The 18,631-nt window shown below is 45.5% G+C and overlaps 13 non-coding genes and 2 pseudogenes across 13 annotated transcripts; all 15 read right to left on the bottom strand.

Moving 5' to 3' along the window:
- Positions 1–613: 613 nt before the first annotated feature.
- On the bottom strand, positions 614–705 carry LOC141230450 (U2 spliceosomal RNA; annotated as a pseudogene).
- Positions 706–1,823: 1,118 nt separating this feature from the next.
- LOC141230799 (U2 spliceosomal RNA) lies at positions 1,824–2,014 on the bottom strand. The gene has a single exon (XR_012297251.1). It is a non-coding gene; the product is annotated as a U2 spliceosomal RNA (small nuclear RNA).
- A 1,115-nt stretch (positions 2,015–3,129) lies between these two features.
- LOC141230798 (U2 spliceosomal RNA) lies at positions 3,130–3,320 on the bottom strand. The gene has a single exon (XR_012297250.1). It is a non-coding gene; the product is annotated as a U2 spliceosomal RNA (small nuclear RNA).
- A 1,115-nt stretch (positions 3,321–4,435) lies between these two features.
- On the bottom strand, positions 4,436–4,626 carry LOC141230797 (U2 spliceosomal RNA). The gene has a single exon (XR_012297249.1). It is a non-coding gene; the product is annotated as a U2 spliceosomal RNA (small nuclear RNA).
- Positions 4,627–5,741: 1,115 nt separating this feature from the next.
- On the bottom strand, positions 5,742–5,932 carry LOC141230246 (U2 spliceosomal RNA). The gene has a single exon (XR_012296799.1). It is a non-coding gene; the product is annotated as a U2 spliceosomal RNA (small nuclear RNA).
- Positions 5,933–7,047: 1,115 nt separating this feature from the next.
- Positions 7,048–7,238, bottom strand: LOC141230165 (U2 spliceosomal RNA). Its single transcript, XR_012296721.1, has one exon. It is a non-coding gene; the product is annotated as a U2 spliceosomal RNA (small nuclear RNA).
- A 1,115-nt stretch (positions 7,239–8,353) lies between these two features.
- Positions 8,354–8,544, bottom strand: LOC141230795 (U2 spliceosomal RNA). Its single transcript, XR_012297248.1, has one exon. It is a non-coding gene; the product is annotated as a U2 spliceosomal RNA (small nuclear RNA).
- Positions 8,545–9,659: 1,115 nt separating this feature from the next.
- On the bottom strand, positions 9,660–9,850 carry LOC141230794 (U2 spliceosomal RNA). The gene has a single exon (XR_012297247.1). It is a non-coding gene; the product is annotated as a U2 spliceosomal RNA (small nuclear RNA).
- A 1,115-nt stretch (positions 9,851–10,965) lies between these two features.
- LOC141230793 (U2 spliceosomal RNA) lies at positions 10,966–11,156 on the bottom strand. The gene has a single exon (XR_012297246.1). It is a non-coding gene; the product is annotated as a U2 spliceosomal RNA (small nuclear RNA).
- A 1,115-nt stretch (positions 11,157–12,271) lies between these two features.
- On the bottom strand, positions 12,272–12,461 carry LOC141230384 (U2 spliceosomal RNA). The gene has a single exon (XR_012296908.1). It is a non-coding gene; the product is annotated as a U2 spliceosomal RNA (small nuclear RNA).
- A 794-nt stretch (positions 12,462–13,255) lies between these two features.
- On the bottom strand, positions 13,256–13,347 carry LOC141230449 (U2 spliceosomal RNA; annotated as a pseudogene).
- Positions 13,348–14,456: 1,109 nt separating this feature from the next.
- LOC141230938 (U2 spliceosomal RNA) lies at positions 14,457–14,647 on the bottom strand. Its single transcript, XR_012297384.1, has one exon. It is a non-coding gene; the product is annotated as a U2 spliceosomal RNA (small nuclear RNA).
- Positions 14,648–15,762: 1,115 nt separating this feature from the next.
- On the bottom strand, positions 15,763–15,953 carry LOC141230215 (U2 spliceosomal RNA). Its single transcript, XR_012296769.1, has one exon. It is a non-coding gene; the product is annotated as a U2 spliceosomal RNA (small nuclear RNA).
- Positions 15,954–17,068: 1,115 nt separating this feature from the next.
- Positions 17,069–17,259, bottom strand: LOC141230937 (U2 spliceosomal RNA). Its single transcript, XR_012297383.1, has one exon. It is a non-coding gene; the product is annotated as a U2 spliceosomal RNA (small nuclear RNA).
- A 1,115-nt stretch (positions 17,260–18,374) lies between these two features.
- LOC141230792 (U2 spliceosomal RNA) lies at positions 18,375–18,565 on the bottom strand. Its single transcript, XR_012297245.1, has one exon. It is a non-coding gene; the product is annotated as a U2 spliceosomal RNA (small nuclear RNA).
- Between the last annotated feature and the right edge of the window lie 66 nt (positions 18,566–18,631).

Genomic DNA, 18,631 nt, shown 5'->3' with positions numbered 1-18,631 from the left:
CAGAGGCGACCCAATCTTACCCCCAGCACCTGCCCGAGTTCTCACCCGAGCAAGGCACTGGGAGCCAAAGACTGTGCTCCCCTCCCGGAAGAGGGGAGCCAACAACGCTCTCCTCCCAAAAGAGGAGAGCCAGGGGGGTTCAGGGGGGGAGCGGAACCTGATGGCCACACACTCCCCCCCTAGACCTGCCAAGAGAGGAACCCGTAAGGGAACCGCATCCCGACAAAATCCTAGTAGGACGTGACACACGTGAATAAGTGGACACACAGTGACAAAGAAATTAAATAAATAGTGAAGGTTTCACAGTATAATACTGCCCGGACCTTCGACCGGGAATTGAAAAATTCCCCATCCTAAGGCCAGAAGGCCCGGAATAAGGGTGTGTGCGAAGAAAGAAAATTTGAAGTGCTTGTGCAAATGTGCCATAAACTCAAGTGGGGTTCCCAATCCCAGTGAGTTAAGGCACCCCAGGGTCACCACTCCTGGGGCACTTCACACTTCGGGCTTTCGATCTTCCCCGGCCCAATGGCGTCGATCCTGGGGGGCCATGCTTTCCACCAGATGACTATATTAGCCACCTGGCGTACTAACAAGCGCCTAAACCCCAGTGTGCATAATGTATCAATCTACTAGGGCGGCCAACATCCAAAACCGCCTTTTCGAAAGATACTACACTTGATCTTAGCCAAAAGGCCGAGAAGCGATAACCAGAATTGGTTTCAAACTACGGAGCCACCCAAGGATCCTGAAAAGTCCATTTGTGGAGATGAGCTCCTGGACTCCCGTTAAGAAGACATGTTGTCAACCTCTAGATCCCTTACATGCCTGCACTTTTCGGCTTGCTGCTGCTGCAATCCACGCGTTTTAGATCTGCATAACTCCACCTCTTTAAACACAGCACCTTCACCCCCTGCTGTTCCCACCCGCCTCAACACCGTTGGAAGGGAGGAGAACCAATTAAGGCGGGGGGTGGGGTGGAACGAGCAGCTGTCTACCCTTAGCAGGAGGGCTCCTGATTACATACCTCTCCTGCTGCTGCTGCTGCTGCTGGCTGTCCAGCAGCAGACTGAAGGTGGCTGCTGCTGTGCACAGGTATATAAAGGCTCAGAGCCTATTATGACACGCGCAGCCAGCGTTCCATTGGCACATTCCATCTACTGCAGGCAGGATACCTGGCTGGCTGAATGTCGCTGAGATGCTCACAGAGACCGCCATAAGCAACAGTTTAACAGAATGCCACAGACTAATCAACCAAACTTTTTGGGTTGGGTTCTCTTTTATAGGCTGCAGGCATTAAATGAAAGAAGTCAGTGTTCCAGCAGAAGGAGACAACGTTTCAGAAAAGGCATTGTAGCAAACCAAAAAAGAAATTTTAAGCGCAGCAGAGTAACCAGCGCACATACCTGTTAGCTCAGGTGAGTTTAAAAGGCTGCTGTTGATAACAAGGGCATTTGCTAAATAGATGGTGTGTGTGCAACAATATACTGAAAGGTCAATTATATTGTGCAGCTTATCTCACCACCTGTAGTTATTTAGGTGAAAGCTCCAAAATGCTTGCCTAATATGTCTGTTTATCCAAAAGGAAGTAAAAAGGGAGAGCTAGAAAGATAGCATTGCATCACATTACATGGCAATGCAATGCACAGTTGCTGAAGTTGAACCAAAATGAGCTTGTAATCTGGCTTCTGCAACTTTGAACATGAAAAATCCAATGAGGAGAAGAAAAGCAAAGCCAAAGAGTCCATCCCAAAATCCGACAAACAAGCAAAATGAACAAAAAACATTGAATTCAATTCTTTCTGATTTTAGAAACTGCATTAAAGAAGGGGTGCACCGGTCCTGGAGATACTGCAATACCAGGTCAATGCGTGGAGTGGACAGAGCAAGCTCTTTTTCCATCTCCCTGTTCTAAAAATCCATTTAATATATGGTCCCCAGATAGGGGACGTATCAGATATTAAACTGATAAGAACAGATACTACACTTGATCTTAGCCAAAAGGCCGAGAAGCGATAACCAGAATTGGTTTCAAACTACGGAGCCACCCAAGGATCCTGAAAAGTCCATTTGTGGAGATGAGCTCCTGGACTCCCGTTAAGAAGACATGTTGTCAACCTCTAGATCCCTTACATGCCTGCACTTTTCGGCTTGCTGCTGCTGCAATCCACGCGTTTTAGATCTGCATAACTCCACCTCTTTAAACACAGCACCTTCACCCCCTGCTGTTCCCACCCGCCTCAACACCGTTGGAAGGGAGGAGAACCAATTAAGGCGGGGGGTGGGGTGGAACGAGCAGCTGTCTACCCTTAGCAGGAGGGCTCCTGATTACATACCTCTCCTGCTGCTGCTGCTGCTGGCTGTCCAGCAGCAGACTGAAGGTGGCTGCTGCTGTGCACAGGTATATAAAGGCTCAGAGCCTATTATGACACGCGCAGCCAGCGTTCCATTGCCACATTCCATCTACTGCAGGCAGGATACCTGGCTGGCTGAATGTCGCTGAGAAGCTCACAGAGACCGCCATAAGCAACAGTTTAACAGAATGCCACAGACTAATCAACCAAACTTTTTGGGTTGGGTTCTCTTTTATAGTCTGCAGGCATTAAATGAAAGAAGTCAGTGTTCCAGCAGAAGGAGACAACGTTTCAGAAAAGGCATTGTAGCAAACCAAAAAAGAAATTTTAAGCGCAGCAGAGTAACCAGCGCACATACCTGTTAGCTCAGGTGAGTTTAAAAGGCTGCTGTTGATAACAAGGGCATTTGCTAAATAGATGGTGTGTGTGCAACAATATACTGAAAGGTCAATTATATTGTGCAGCTTATCTCACCACCTGTAGTTATTTAGGTGAAAGCTCCAAAATGCTTGCCTAATATGTCTGTTTATCCAAAAGGAAGTAAAAAGGGAGAGCTAGAAAGATAGCATTGCATCACATTACATGGCAATGCAATGCACAGTTGCTGAAGTTGAACCAAAATGAGCTTGTAATCTGGCTTCTGCAACTTTGAACATGAAAAATCCAATGAGGAGAAGAAAAGCAAAGCCAAAGAGTCCATCCCAAAATCCGACAAACAAGCAAAATGAACAAAAAACATTGAATTCAATTCTTTCTGATTTTAGAAACTGCATTAAAGAAGGGGTGCACCGGTCCTGGAGATACTGCAATACCAGGTCAATGCGTGGAGTGGACAGAGCAAGCTCTTTTTCCATCTCCCTGTTCTAAAAATCCATTTAATATATGGTCCCCAGATAGGGGACGTATCAGATATTAAACTGATAAGAACAGATACTACACTTGATCTTAGCCAAAAGGCCGAGAAGCGATAACCAGAATTGGTTTCAAACTACGGAGCCACCCAAGGATCCTGAAAAGTCCATTTGTGGAGATGAGCTCCTGGACTCCCGTTAAGAAGACATGTTGTCAACCTCTAGATCCCTTACATGCCTGCACTTTTCGGCTTGCTGCTGCTGCAATCCACGCGTTTTAGATCTGCATAACTCCACCTCTTTAAACACAGCACCTTCACCCCCTGCTGTTCCCACCCGCCTCAACACCGTTGGAAGGGAGGAGAACCAATTAAGGCGGGGGGTGGGGTGGAACGAGCAGCTGTCTACCCTTAGCAGGAGGGCTCCTGATTACATACCTCTCCTGCTGCTGCTGCTGCTGGCTGTCCAGCAGCAGACTGAAGGTGGCTGCTGCTGTGCACAGGTATATAAAGGCTCAGAGCCTATTATGACACGCGCAGCCAGCGTTCCATTGCCACATTCCATCTACTGCAGGCAGGATACCTGGCTGGCTGAATGTCGCTGAGAAGCTCACAGAGACCGCCATAAGCAACAGTTTAACAGAATGCCACAGACTAATCAACCAAACTTTTTGGGTTGGGTTCTCTTTTATAGTCTGCAGGCATTAAATGAAAGAAGTCAGTGTTCCAGCAGAAGGAGACAACGTTTCAGAAAAGGCATTGTAGCAAACCAAAAAAGAAATTTTAAGCGCAGCAGAGTAACCAGCGCACATACCTGTTAGCTCAGGTGAGTTTAAAAGGCTGCTGTTGATAACAAGGGCATTTGCTAAATAGATGGTGTGTGTGCAACAATATACTGAAAGGTCAATTATATTGTGCAGCTTATCTCACCACCTGTAGTTATTTAGGTGAAAGCTCCAAAATGCTTGCCTACTATGTCTGTTTATCCAAAAGGAAGTAAAAAGGGAGAGCTAGAAAGATAGCATTGCATCACATTACATGGCAATGCAATGCACAGTTGCTGAAGTTGAACCAAAATGAGCTTGTAATCTGGCTTCTGCAACTTTGAACATGAAAAATCCAATGAGGAGAAGAAAAGCAAAGCCAAAGAGTCCATCCCAAAATCCGACAAACAAGCAAAATGAACAAAAAACATTGAATTCAATTCTTTCTGATTTTAGAAACTGCATTAAAGAAGGGGTGCACCGGTCCTGGAGATACTGCAATACCAGGTCAATGCGTGGAGTGGACAGAGCAAGCTCTTTTTCCATCTCCCTGTTCTAAAAATCCATTTAATATATGGTCCCCAGATAGGGGACGTATCAGATATTAAACTGATAAGAACAGATACTACACTTGATCTTAGCCAAAAGGCCGAGAAGCGATAACCAGAATTGGTTTCAAACTACGGAGCCACCCAAGGATCCTGAAAAGTCCATTTGTGGAGATGAGCTCCTGGACTCCCGTTAAGAAGACATGTTGTCAACCTCTAGATCCCTTACATGCCTGCACTTTTCGGCTTGCTGCTGCTGCAATCCACGCGTTTTAGATCTGCATAACTCCACCTCTTTAAACACAGCACCTTCACCCCCTGCTGTTCCCACCCGCCTCAACACCGTTGGAAGGGAGGAGAACCAATTAAGGCGGGGGGTGGGGTGGAACGAGCAGCTGTCTACCCTTAACAGGAGGGCTCCTGATTACATACCTCTCCTGCTGCTGCTGCTGCTGGCTGTCCAGCAGCAGACTGAAGGTGGCTGCTGCTGTGCACAGGTATATAAAGGCTCAGAGCCTATTATGACACGCGCAGCCAGCGTTCCATTGCCACATTCCATCTACTGCAGGCAGGATACCTGGCTGGCTGAATGTCGCTGAGAAGCTCACAGAGACCGCCATAAGCAACAGTTTAACAGAATGCCACAGACTAATCAACCAAACTTTTTGGGTTGGGTTCTCTTTTATAGTCTGCAGGCATTAAATGAAAGAAGTCAGTGTTCCAGCAGAAGGAGACAACGTTTCAGAAAAGGCATTGTAGCAAACCAAAAAAGAAATTTTAAGCGCAGCAGAGTAACCAGCGCACATACCTGTTAGCTCAGGTGAGTTTAAAAGGCTGCTGTTGATAACAAGGGCATTTGCTAAATAGATGGTGTGTGTGCAACAATATACTGAAAGGTCAATTATATTGTGCAGCTTATCTCACCACCTGTAGTTATTTAGGTGAAAGCTCCAAAATGCTTGCCTAATATGTCTGTTTATCCAAAAGGAAGTAAAAAGGGAGAGCTAGAAAGATAGCATTGCATCACATTACATGGCAATGCAATGCACAGTTGCTGAAGTTGAACCAAAATGAGCTTGTAATCTGGCTTCTGCAACTTTGAACATGAAAAATCCAATGAGGAGAAGAAAAGCAAAGCCAAAGAGTCCATCCCAAAATCCGACAAACAAGCAAAATGAACAAAAAACATTGAATTCAATTCTTTCTGATTTTAGAAACTGCATTAAAGAAGGGGTGCACCGGTCCTGGAGATACTGCAATACCAGGTCAATGCGTGGAGTGGACAGAGCAAGCTCTTTTTCCATCTCCCTGTTCTAAAAATCCATTTAATATATGGTCCCCAGATAGGGGACGTATCAGATATTAAAGTGATAAGAACAGATACTACACTTGATCTTAGCCAAAAGGCCGAGAAGCGATAACCAGAATTGGTTTCAAACTACGGAGCCACCCAAGGATCCTGAAAAGTCCATTTGTGGAGATGAGCTCCTGGACTCCCGTTAAGAAGACATGTTGTCAACCTCTAGATCCCTTACATGCCTGCACTTTTCGGCTTGCTGCTGCTGCAATCCACGCGTTTTAGATCTGCATAACTCCACCTCTTTAAACACAGCACCTTCACCCCCTGCTGTTCCCACCCGCCTCAACACCGTTGGAAGGGAGGAGAACCAATTAAGGCGGGGGGTGGGGTGGAACGAGCAGCTGTCTACCCTTAGCAGGAGGGCTCCTGATTACATACCTCTCCTGCTGCTGCTGCTGCTGGCTGTCCAGCAGCAGACTGAAGGTGGCTGCTGCTGTGCACAGGTATATAAAGGCTCAGAGCCTATTATGACACGCGCAGCCAGCGTTCCATTGCCACATTCCATCTACTGCAGGCAGGATACCTGGCTGGCTGAATGTCGCTGAGAAGCTCACAGAGACCGCCATAAGCAACAGTTTAACAGAATGCCACAGACTAATCAACCAAACTTTTTGGGTTGGGTTCTCTTTTATAGTCTGCAGGCATTAAATGAAAGAAGTCAGTGTTCCAGCAGAAGGAGACAACGTTTCAGAAAAGGCATTGTAGCAAACCAAAAAAGAAATTTTAAGCGCAGCAGAGTAACCAGCGCACATACCTGTTAGCTCAGGTGAGTTTAAAAGGCTGCTGTTGATAACAAGGGCATTTGCTAAATAGATGGTGTGTGTGCAACAATATACTGAAAGGTCAATTATATTGTGCAGCTTATCTCACCACCTGTAGTTATTTAGGTGAAAGCTCCAAAATGCTTGCCTAATATGTCTGTTTATCCAAAAGGAAGTAAAAAGGGAGAGCTAGAAAGATAGCATTGCATCACATTACATGGCAATGCAATGCACAGTTGCTGAAGTTGAACCAAAATGAGCTTGTAATCTGGCTTCTGCAACTTTGAACATGAAAAATCCAATGAGGAGAAGAAAAGCAAAGCCAAAGAGTCCATCCCAAAATCCGACAAACAAGCAAAATGAACAAAAAACATTGAATTCAATTCTTTCTGATTTTAGAAACTGCATTAAAGAAGGGGTGCACCGGTCCTGGAGATACTGCAATACCAGGTCAATGCGTGGAGTGGACAGAGCAAGCTCTTTTTCCATCTCCCTGTTCTAAAAATCCATTTAATATATGGTCCCCAGATAGGGGATGTATCAGATATTAAACTGATAAGAACAGATACTACACTTGATCTTAGCCAAAAGGCCGAGAAGCGATAACCAGAATTGGTTTCAAACTACGGAGCCACCCAAGGATCCTGAAAAGTCCATTTGTGGAGATGAGCTCCTGGACTCCCGTTAAGAAGACATGTTGTCAACCTCTAGATCCCTTACATGCCTGCACTTTTCGGCTTGCTGCTGCTGCAATCCACGCGTTTTAGATCTGCATAACTCCACCTCTTTAAACACAGCACCTTCACCCCCTGCTGTTCCCACCCGCCTCAACACCGTTGGAAGGGAGGAGAACCAATTAAGGCGGGGGGTGGGGTGGAACGAGCAGCTGTCTACCCTTAGCAGGAGGGCTCCTGATTACATACCTCTCCTGCTGCTGCTGCTGCTGGCTGTCCAGCAGCAGACTGAAGGTGGCTGCTGCTGTGCACAGGTATATAAAGGCTCAGAGCCTATTATGACACGCGCAGCCAGCGTTCCATTGCCACATTCCATCTACTGCAGGCAGGATACCTGGCTGGCTGAATGTCGCTGAGAAGCTCACAGAGACCGCCATAAGCAACAGTTTAACAGAATGCCACAGACTAATCAACCAAACTTTTTGGGTTGGGTTCTCTTTTATAGTCTGCAGGCATTAAATGAAAGAAGTCAGTGTTCCAGCAGAAGGAGACAACGTTTCAGAAAAGGCATTGTAGCAAACCAAAAAAGAAATTTTAAGCGCAGCAGAGTAACCAGCGCACATACCTGTTAGCTCAGGTGAGTTTAAAAGGCTGCTGTTGATAACAAGGGCATTTGCTAAATAGATGGTGTGTGTGCAACAATATACTGAAAGGTCAATTATATTGTGCAGCTTATCTCACCACCTGTAGTTATTTAGGTGAAAGCTCCAAAATGCTTGCCTAATATGTCTGTTTATCCAAAAGGAAGTAAAAAGGGAGAGCTAGAAAGATAGCATTGCATCACATTACATGGCAATGCAATGCACAGTTGCTGAAGTTGAACCAAAATGAGCTTGTAATCTGGCTTCTGCAACTTTGAACATGAAAAATCCAATGAGGAGAAGAAAAGCAAAGCCAAAGAGTCCATCCCAAAATCCGACAAACAAGCAAAATGAACAAAAAACATTGAATTCAATTCTTTCTGATTTTAGAAACTGCATTAAAGAAGGGGTGCACCGGTCCTGGAGATACTGCAATACCAGGTCAATGCGTGGAGTGGACAGAGCAAGCTCTTTTTCCATCTCCCTGTTCTAAAAATCCATTTAATATATGGTCCCCAGATAGGGGACGTATCAGATATTAAACTGATAAGAACAGATACTACACTTGATCTTAGCCAAAAGGCCGAGAAGCGATAACCAGAATTGGTTTCAAACTACGGAGCCACCCAAGGATCCTGAAAAGTCCATTTGTGGAGATGAGCTCCTGGACTCCCGTTAAGAAGACATGTTGTCAACCTCTAGATCCCTTACATGCCTGCACTTTTCGGCTTGCTGCTGCTGCAATCCACGCGTTTTAGATCTGCATAACTCCACCTCTTTAAACACAGCACCTTCACCCCCTGCTGTTCCCACCCGCCTCAACACCGTTGGAAGGGAGGAGAACCAATTAAGGCGGGGGGTGGGGTGGAACGAGCAGCTGTCTACCCTTAGCAGGAGGGCTCCTGATTACATACCTCTCCTGCTGCTGCTGCTGCTGGCTGTCCAGCAGCAGACTGAAGGTGGCTGCTGCTGTGCACAGGTATATAAAGGCTCAGAGCCTATTATGACACGCGCAGCCAGCGTTCCATTGCCACATTCCATCTACTGCAGGCAGGATACCTGGCTGGCTGAATGTCGCTGAGAAGCTCACAGAGACCGCCATAAGCAACAGTTTAACAGAATGCCACAGACTAATCAACCAAACTTTTTGGGTTGGGTTCTCTTTTATAGTCTGCAGGCATTAAATGAAAGAAGTCAGTGTTCCAGCAGAAGGAGACAACGTTTCAGAAAAGGCATTGTAGCAAACCAAAAAAGAAATTTTAAGCGCAGCAGAGTAACCAGCGCACATACCTGTTAGCTCAGGTGAGTTTAAAAGGCTGCTGTTGATAACAAGGGCATTTGCTAAATAGATGGTGTGTGTGCAACAATATACTGAAAGGTCAATTATATTGTGCAGCTTATCTCACCACCTGTAGTTATTTAGGTAAAAGCTCCAAAATGCTTGCCTAATATGTCTGTTTATCCAAAAGGAAGTAAAAAGGGAGAGCTAGAAAGATAGCATTGCATCACATTACATGGCAATGCAATGCACAGTTGCTGAAGTTGAACCAAAATGAGCTTGTAATCTGGCTTCTGCAACTTTGAACATGAAAAATCCAATGAGGAGAAGAAAAGCAAAGCCAAAGAGTCCATCCCAAAATCCGACAAACAAGCAAAATGAACAAAAAACATTGAATTCAATTCTTTCTGATTTTAGAAACTGCATTAAAGAAGGGGTGCACCGGTCCTGGAGATACTGCAATACCAGGTCAATGCGTGGAGTGGACAGAGCAAGCTCTTTTTCCATCTCCCTGTTCTAAAAATCCATTTAATATATGGTCCCCAGATAGGGGACGTATCAGATATTAAACTGATAAGAACAGATACTACACTTGATCTTAGCCAAAAGGCCGAGAAGCGATAACCAGAATTGGTTTCAAACTACGGAGCCACCCAAGGATCCTGAAAAGTCCATTTGTGGAGATGAGCTCCTGGACTCCCGTTAAGAAGACATGTTGTCAACCTCTAGATCCCTTACATGCCTGCACTTTTCGGCTTGCTGCTGCTGCAATCCACGCGTTTTAGATCTGCATAACTCCACCTCTTTAAACACAGCACCTTCACCCCCTGCTGTTCCCACCCGCCTCAACACCGTTGGAAGGGAGGAGAACAAATTAAGGCGGGGGGTGGGGTGGAACGAGCAGCTGTCTACCCTTAGCAGGAGGGCTCCTGATTACATACCTCTCCTGCTGCTGCTGCTGCTGGCTGTCCAGCAGCAGACTGAAGGTGGCTGCTGCTGTGCACAGGTATATAAAGGCTCAGAGCCTATTATGACACGCGCAGCCAGCGTTCCATTGCCACATTCCATCTACTGCAGGCAGGATACCTGGCTGGCTGAATGTCGCTGAGAAGCTGACAGAGACCGCCATAAGCAACAGTTTAACAGAATGCCACAGACTAATCAACCAAACTTTTTGGGTTGGGTTCTCTTTTATAGTCTGCAGGCATTAAATGAAAGAAGTCAGTGTTCCAGCAGAAGGAGACAACGTTTCAGAAAAGGCATTGTAGCAAACCAAAAAAGAAATTTTAAGCGCAGCAGAGTAACCAGCGCACATACCTGTTAGCTCAGGTGAGTTTAAAAGGCTGCTGTTGATAACAAGGGCATTTGCTAAATAGATGGTGTGTGTGCAACAATATACTGAAAGGTCAATTATATTGTGCAGCTTATCTCACCACCTGTAGTTATTTAGGTGAAAGCTCCAAAATGCTTGCCTAATATGTCTGTTTATCCAAAAGGAAGTAAAAAGGGAGAGCTAGAAAGATAGCATTGCATCACATTACATGGCAATGCAATGCACAGTTGCTGAAGTTGAACCAAAATGAGCTTGCAATCTGGCTTCTGCAACTTTGAACATGAAAAATCCAATGAGGAGAAGAAAAGCAAAGCCAAAGAGTCCATCCCAAAATCCGACAAACAAGCAAAATGAACAAAAAACATTGAATTCAATTCTTTCTGATTTTAGAAACTGCATTAAAGAAGGGGTGCACCGGTCCTGGAGATACTGCAATACCAGGTCAATGCGTGGAGTGGACAGAGCAAGCTCTTTTTCCATCTCCCTGTTCTAAAAATCCATTTAATATATGGTCCCCAGATAGGGGACGTATCAGATATTAAACTGATAAGAACAGATACTACACTTGATCTTAGCCAAAAGGCCGAGAAGCGATAACCAGAATTGGTTTCAAACTACGGAGCCACCCAAGGATCCTGAAAAGTCCATTTGTGGAGATGAGCTCCTGGACTCCCGTTAAGAAGACATGTTGTCAACCTCTAGATCCCTTACATGCCTGCACTTTTCGGCTTGCTGCTGCTGCAATCCACGCGTTTTAGATCTGCATAACTCCACCTCTTTAAACACAGCACCTTCACCCCCTGCTGTTCCCACCCGCCTCAACACCGTTGGAAGGGAGGAGAACCAATTAAGGCGGGGGGTGGGGTGGAACGAGCAGCTGTCTACCCTTAGCAGGAGGGCTCCTGATTACATACCTCTCCTGCTGCTGCTGCTGCTGGCTGTCCAGCAGCAGACTGAAGGTGGCTGCTGCTGTGCACAGGTATATAAAGGCTCAGAGCCTATTATGACACGCGCAGCCAGCGTTCCATTGCCACATTCCATCTACTGCAGGCAGGATACCTGGCTGGCTGAATGTCGCTGAGAAGCTCACAGAGACCGCCATAAGCAACAGTTTAACAGAATGCCACAGACTAATCAACCAAACTTTTTGGGTTGGGTTCTCTTTTATAGTCTGCAGGCATTAAATGAAAGAAGTCAGTGTTCCAGCAGAAGGAGACAACGTTTCAGAAAAGGCATTGTAGCAAACCAAAAAAGAAATTTTAAGCGCAGCAGAGTAACCAGCTCACATACCTGTTAGCTCAGGTGAGTTTAAAAGGCTGCTGTTGATAACAAGGGCATTTGCTAAATAGATGGTGTGTGTGCAACAATATACTGAAAGGTCAATTATATTGTGCAGCTTATCTCACCACCTGTAGTTATTTAGGTGAAAGCTCCAAAATGCTTGCCTAATATGTCTGTTTATCCAAAAGGAAGTAAAAAGGGAGAGCTAGAAAGATAGCATTGCATCACATTACATGGCAATGCAATGCACAGTTGCTGAAGTTGAACCAAAATGAGCTTGTAATCTGGCTTCTGCAACTTTGAACATGAAAAATCCAATGAGGAGAAGAAAAGCAAAGCCAAAGAGTCCATCCCAAAATCCGACAAACAAGCAAAATGAACAAAAAACATTGAATTCAATTCTTTCTGATTTTAGAAACTGCATTAAAGAAGGGGTGCACCGGTCCTGGAGATACTGCAATACCAGGTCAATGCGTGGAGTGGACAGAGCAAGCTCTTTTTCCATCTCCCTGTTCTAAAAATCCATTTAATATATGGTCCCCAGATAGGGGACGTATCAGATATTAAACTGATAAGAACAGATTTTTTTTTTTTTTTTTTTTTTTATCGAAAGCCCGAATTCGTGTACAAAACCCGAGTGCGCTTAAAAAAGTGACAAGTGCCACAAAAAAAGTGCACTAGGATGCTGGTCTTCTTGAAACCCTCTCCAAAAGGAGAAGGGTCCCCCAAACCATTCCCCGTCCCTCCGAGCCAAAAGGCCACAGCGAGGAACAGGGACAAAAAGCCACCTCCAGCCGAAGCCAGAGGCGACCCAATCTTACCCCCAGCACCTGCCCGAGTTCTCACCCGAGCAAGGCACTGGGAGCCAAAGACTGTGCTCCCCTCCCGGAAGAGGGGAGCCAACAACGCTCTCCTCCCGAAAGAGGAGAGCCAGGGGGGTTCAGGGGGGAGCGGAACCTGATGGCCACACACTCCCCCCCTAGACCTGCCAAGAGAGGAACCCGTAAGGGAACCGCATCCCAACAAAATCCTAGTAGGACGTGACACACGTGAATAAGTGGACACACAGTGACAAAGAAATTAAATAAATAGTGAAGGTTTCACAGTATAATACTGCCCGGACCTTCGACCGGGAATTGAAAAATTCCCCATCCTAAGGCCAGAAGGCCCGGAATAAGGGTGTGTGCGAAGAAAGAAAATTTGAAGTGCTTGTGCAAATGTGCCATAAACTCAAGTGGGGTTCCCAATCCCAGTGAGTTAAGGCACCCCAGGGTCACCACTCCTGGGGCACTTCACACTTCGGGCTTTCGATCTTCCCCGGCCCAATGGCGTCGATCCTGGGGGGCCATGCTTTCCACCAGATGACTATATTAGCCACCTGGCGTACTAACAAGCGCCTAAACCCCAGTGTGCATAATGTATCAATCTACTAGGGCGGCCAACATCCAAAACCGCCTTTTCGAAAGATACTACACTTGATCTTAGCCAAAAGGCCGAGAAGCGATAACCAGAATTGGTTTCAAACTACGGAGCCACCCAAGGATCCTGAAAAGTCCATTTGTGGAGATGAGCTCCTGGACTCCCGTTAAGAAGACATGTTGTCAACCTCTAGATCCCTTACATGCCTGCACTTTTCGGCTTGCTGCTGCTGCAATCCACGCGTTTTAGATCTGCATAACTCCACCTCTTTAAACACAGCACCTTCACCCCCTGCTGTTCCCACCCGCCTCAACACCGTTGGAAGGGAGGAGAACCAATTAAGGCGGGGGGTGGGGTGGAACGAGCAGCTGTCTACCCTTAGCAGGAGGGCTCCTGATTACATACCTCTCCTGCTGCTGCTGGCTGTCCAGCAGCAGACTGAAGGTGGCTGCTGCTGTGCACAGGTATATAAAGGCTCAGAGCCTATTATGACACGCGCAGCCAGCGTTCCATTGCCACATTCCATCTACTGCAGGCAGGATACCTGGCTGGCTGAATGTCGCTGAGAAGCTCACAGAGACCGCCATAAGCAACAGTTTAACAGAATGCCACAGACTAATCAACCAAACTTTTTGGGTTGGGTTCTCTTTTATAGTCTGCAGGCATTAAATGAAAGAAGTCAGTGTTCCAGCAGAAGGAGACAACGTTTCAGAAAAGGCATTGTAGCAAACCAAAAAAGAAATTTTAAGCGCAGCAGAGTAACCAGCGCACATACCTGTTAGCTCAGGTGAGTTTAAAAGGCTGCTGTTGATAACAAGGGCATTTGCTAAATAGATGGTGTGTGTGCAACAATATACTGAAAGGTCAATTATATTGTGCAGCTTATCTCACCACCTGTAGTTATTTAGGTGAAAGCTCCAAAATGCTTGCCTAATATGTCTGTTTATCCAAAAGGAAGTAAAAAGGGAGAGCTAGAAAGATAGCATTGCATCACATTACATGGCAATGCAATGCACAGTTGCTGAAGTTGAACCAAAATGAGCTTGTAATCTGGCTTCTGCAACTTTGAACATGAAAAATCCAATGAGGAGAAGAAAAGCAAAGCCAAAGAGTCCATCCCAAAATCCGACAAACAAGCAAAATGAACAAAAAACATTGAATTCAATTCTTTCTGATTTTAGAAACTGCATTAAAGAAGGGGTGCACCGGTCCTGGAGATACTGCAATACCAGGTCAATGCATGGAGTGGACAGAGCAAGCTCTTTTTCCATCTCCCTGTTCTAAAAATCCATTTAATATATGGTCCCCAGATAGGGGACGTATCAGATATTAAACTGATAAGAACAGATACTACACTTGATCTTAGCCAAAAGGCCGAGAAGCGATAACCAGAATTGGTTTCAAACTACGGAGCCACCCAAGGATCCTGAAAAGTCCATTTGTGGAGATGAGCTCCTGGACTCCCGTTAAGAAGACATGTTGTCAACCTCTAGATCCCTTACATGCCTGCACTTTTCGGCTTGCTGCTGCTGCAATCCACGCGTTTTAGATCTGCATAACTCCACCTCTTTAAACACAGCACCTTCACCCCCTGCTGTTCCCACCCGCCTCAACACCGTTGGAAGGGAGGAGAACAAATTAAGGCGGGGGGTGGGGTGGAACGAGCAGCTGTCTACCCTTAGCAGGAGGGCTCCTGATTACATACCTCTCCTGCTGCTGCTGCTGCTGGCTGTCCAGCAGCAGACTGAAGGTGGCTGCTGCTGTGCACAGGTATATAAAGGCTCAGAGCCTATTATGACACGCGCAGCCAGCATTCCATTGCCACATTCCATCTACTGCAGGCAGGATACCTGGCTGGCTGAATGTCGCTGAGAAGCTGACAGAGACCGCCATAAGCAACAGTTTAACAGAATGCCACAGACTAATCAACCAAACTTTTTGGGTTGGGTTCTCTTTTATAGTCTGCAGGCATTAAATGAAAGAAGTCAGTGTTCCAGCAGAAGGAGACAACGTTTCAGAAAAGGCATTGTAGCAAACCAAAAAAGAAATTTTAAGCGCAGCAGAGTAACCAGCGCACATACCTGTTAGCTCAGGTGAGTTTAAAAGGCTGCTGTTGATAACAAGGGCATTTGCTAAATAGATGGTGTGTGTGCAACAATATACTGAAAGGTCAATTATATTGTGCAGCTTATCTCACCACCTGTAGTTATTTAGGTGAAAGCTCCAAAATGCTTGCCTAATATGTCTGTTTATCCAAAAGGAAGTAAAAAGGGAGAGCTAGAAAGATAGCATTGCATCACATTACATGGCAATGCAATGCACAGTTGCTGAAGTTGAACCAAAATGAGCTTGTAATCTGGCTTCTGCAACTTTGAACATGAAAAATCCAATGAGGAGAAGAAAAGCAAAGCCAAAGAGTCCATCCCAAAATCCGACAAACAAGCAAAATGAACAAAAAACATTGAATTCAATTCTTTCTGATTTTAGAAACTGCATTAAAGAAGGGGTGCACCGGTCCTGGAGATACTGCAATACCAGGTCAATGCGTGGAGTGGACAGAGCAAGCTCTTTTTCCATCTCCCTGTTCTAAAAATCCATTTAATATATGGTCCCCAGATAGGGGACGTATCAGATATTAAACTGATAAGAATAGATACTACACTTGATCTTAGCCAAAAGGCCGAGAAGCGATAACCAGAATTGGTTTCAAACTACGGAGCCACCCAAGGATCCTGAAAAGTCCATTTGTGGAGATGAGCTCCTGGACTCCCGTTAAGAAGACATGTTGTCAACCTCTAGATCCCTTACATGCCTGCACTTTTCGGCTTGCTGCTGCTGCAATCCACGCGTTTTAGATCTGCATAACTCCACCTCTTTAAACACAGCACCTTCACCCCCTGCTGTTCCCACCCGCCTCAACACCGTTGGAAGGGAGGAGAACCAATTAAGGCGGGGGGTGGGGTGGAACGAGCAGCTGTCTACCCTTAGCAGGAGGGCTCCTGATTACATACCTCTCCTGCTGCTGCTGCTGCTGGCTGTCCAGCAGCAGACTGAAGGTGGCTGCTGCTGTGCACAGGTATATAAAGGCTCAGAGCCTATTATGACACGCGCAGCCAGCGTTCCATTGCCACATTCCATCTACTGCAGGCAGGATACCTGGCTGGCTGAATGTCGCTGAGAAGCTCACAGAGACCGCCATAAGCAACAGTTTAACAGAATGCCACAGACTAATCAACCAAACTTTTTGGGTTGGGTTCTCTTTTATAGTCTGCAGGCATTAAATGAAAGAAGTCAGTGTTCCAGCAGAAGGAGACAACGTTTCAGAAAAGGCATTGTAGCAAACCAAAAAAGAAATTTTAAGCGCAGCAGAGTAACCAGCGCACATACCTGTTAGCTCAGGTGAGTTTAAAAGGCTGCTGTTGATAACAAGGGCATTTGCTAAATAGATGGTGTGTGTGCAACAATATACTGAAAGGTCAATTATATTGTGCAGCTTATCTCACCACCTGTAGTTATTTAGGTGAAAGCTCCAAAATGCTTGCCTAATATGTCTGTTTATCCAAAAGGAAGTAAAAAGGGAGAGCTAGAAAGATAGCATTGCATCACATTACATGGCAATGCAATGCACAGTTGCTGAAGTTGAACCAAAATGAGCTTGTAATCTGGCTTCTGCAACTTTGAACATGAAAAATCCAATGAGGAGAAGAAAAGCAAAGCCAAAGAGTCCATCCCAAAATCCGACAAACAAGCAAAATGAACAAAAAACATTGAATTCAATTCTTTCTGATTTTAGAAACTGCATTAAAGAAGGGGTGCACCGGTCCTGGAGATACTGCAATACCAGGTCAATGCATGGAGTGGACAGAGCAAGCTCTTTTTCCATCTCCCTGTTCTAAAAATCCATTTAATATATGGTCCCCAGATAGGGGACGTATCAGATATTAAACTGATAAGAACAGATACTACACTTGATCTTAGCCAAAAGGCCGAGAAGCGATAACCAGAATTGGTTTCAAACTACGGAGCCACCCAAGGATCCTGAAAAGTCCATTTGTGGAGATGAGCTCCTGGACTCCCGTTAAGAAGACATGTTGTCAACCTCTAGATCCCTTACATGCCTGCACTTTTCGGCTTGCTGCTGCTGCAATCCACGCGTTTTAGATCTGCATAACTCCACCTCTTTAAACACAGCACCTTCACCCCCTGCTGTTCCCACCCGCCTCAACACCGTTGGAAGGGAGGAGAACAAATTAAGGCGGGGGGTGGGGTGGAACGAGCAGCTGTCTACCCTTAGCAGGAGGGCTCCTGATTACATACCTCTCCTGCTGCTGCTGCTGCTGGCTGTCCAGCAGCAGACTGAAGGTGGCTGCTGCTGTGCACAGGTATATAAAGGCTCAGAGCCTATTATGACACGCGCAGCCAGCATTCCATTGCCACATTCCATCTACTGCAGGCAGGATACCTGGCTGGCTGAATGTCGCTGAGAAGCTGACAGAGACCGCCATAAGCAACAGTTTAACAGAATGCCACAGACTAATCAACCAAACTTTTTGGGTTGGGTTCTCTTTTATAGTCTGCAGGCATTAAATGAAAGAAGTCAGTGTTCCAGCAGAAGGAGACAACGTTTCAGAAAAGGCATTGTAGCAAACCAAAAAAGAAATTTTAAGCGCAGCAGAGTAACCAGCGCACATACCTGTTAGCTCAGGTGAGTTTAAAAGGCTGCTGTTGATAACAAGGGCATTTGCTAAATAGATGGTGTGTGTGCAACAATATACTGAAAGGTCAATTATATTGTGCAGCTTATCTCACCACCTGTAGTTATTTAGGTGAAAGCTCCAAAATGCTTGCCTAATATGTCTGTTTATCCAAAAGGAAGTAAAAAGGGAGAGCTAGAAAGATAGCATTGCATCACATTACATGGCAATGCAATGCACAGTTGCTGAAGTTGAACCAAAATGAGCTTGTAATCTGGCTTCTGCAACTTTGAACATGAAAAATCCAATGAGGAGAAGAAAAGCAAAGCCAAAGAGTCCATCCCAAAATCCGACAAACAAGCAAAATGAACAAAAAACATTGAATTCAATTCTTTCTGATTTTAGAAACTGCATTAAAGAAGGGGTGCACCGGTCCTGGAGATACTGCAATACCAGGTCAATGCGTGGAGTGGACAGAGCAAGCTCTTTTTCCATCTCCCTGTTCTAAAAATCCATTTAATATATGGTCCCCAGATAGGGGACGTATCAGATATTAAACTGATAAGAACAGATACTACACTTGATCTTAGCCAAAAGGCCGAGAAGCGATAACCAGAATTGGTTTCAAACTACGGAGCCACCCAAGGATCCTGAAAAGTCCATTTGTGGAGATGAG

This window comes from Phyllobates terribilis, unplaced genomic scaffold (assembly GCF_046119375.1).
Source record: "Phyllobates terribilis strain yellow unplaced genomic scaffold, ASM4611937v1 Scaffold_499__1_contigs__length_1316695, whole genome shotgun sequence".
In the NCBI taxonomy this organism is placed as follows: Eukaryota; Metazoa; Chordata; class Amphibia; order Anura; family Dendrobatidae; genus Phyllobates; species Phyllobates terribilis.
This window is presented reverse-complemented; position numbering and strand designations above follow the sequence as displayed.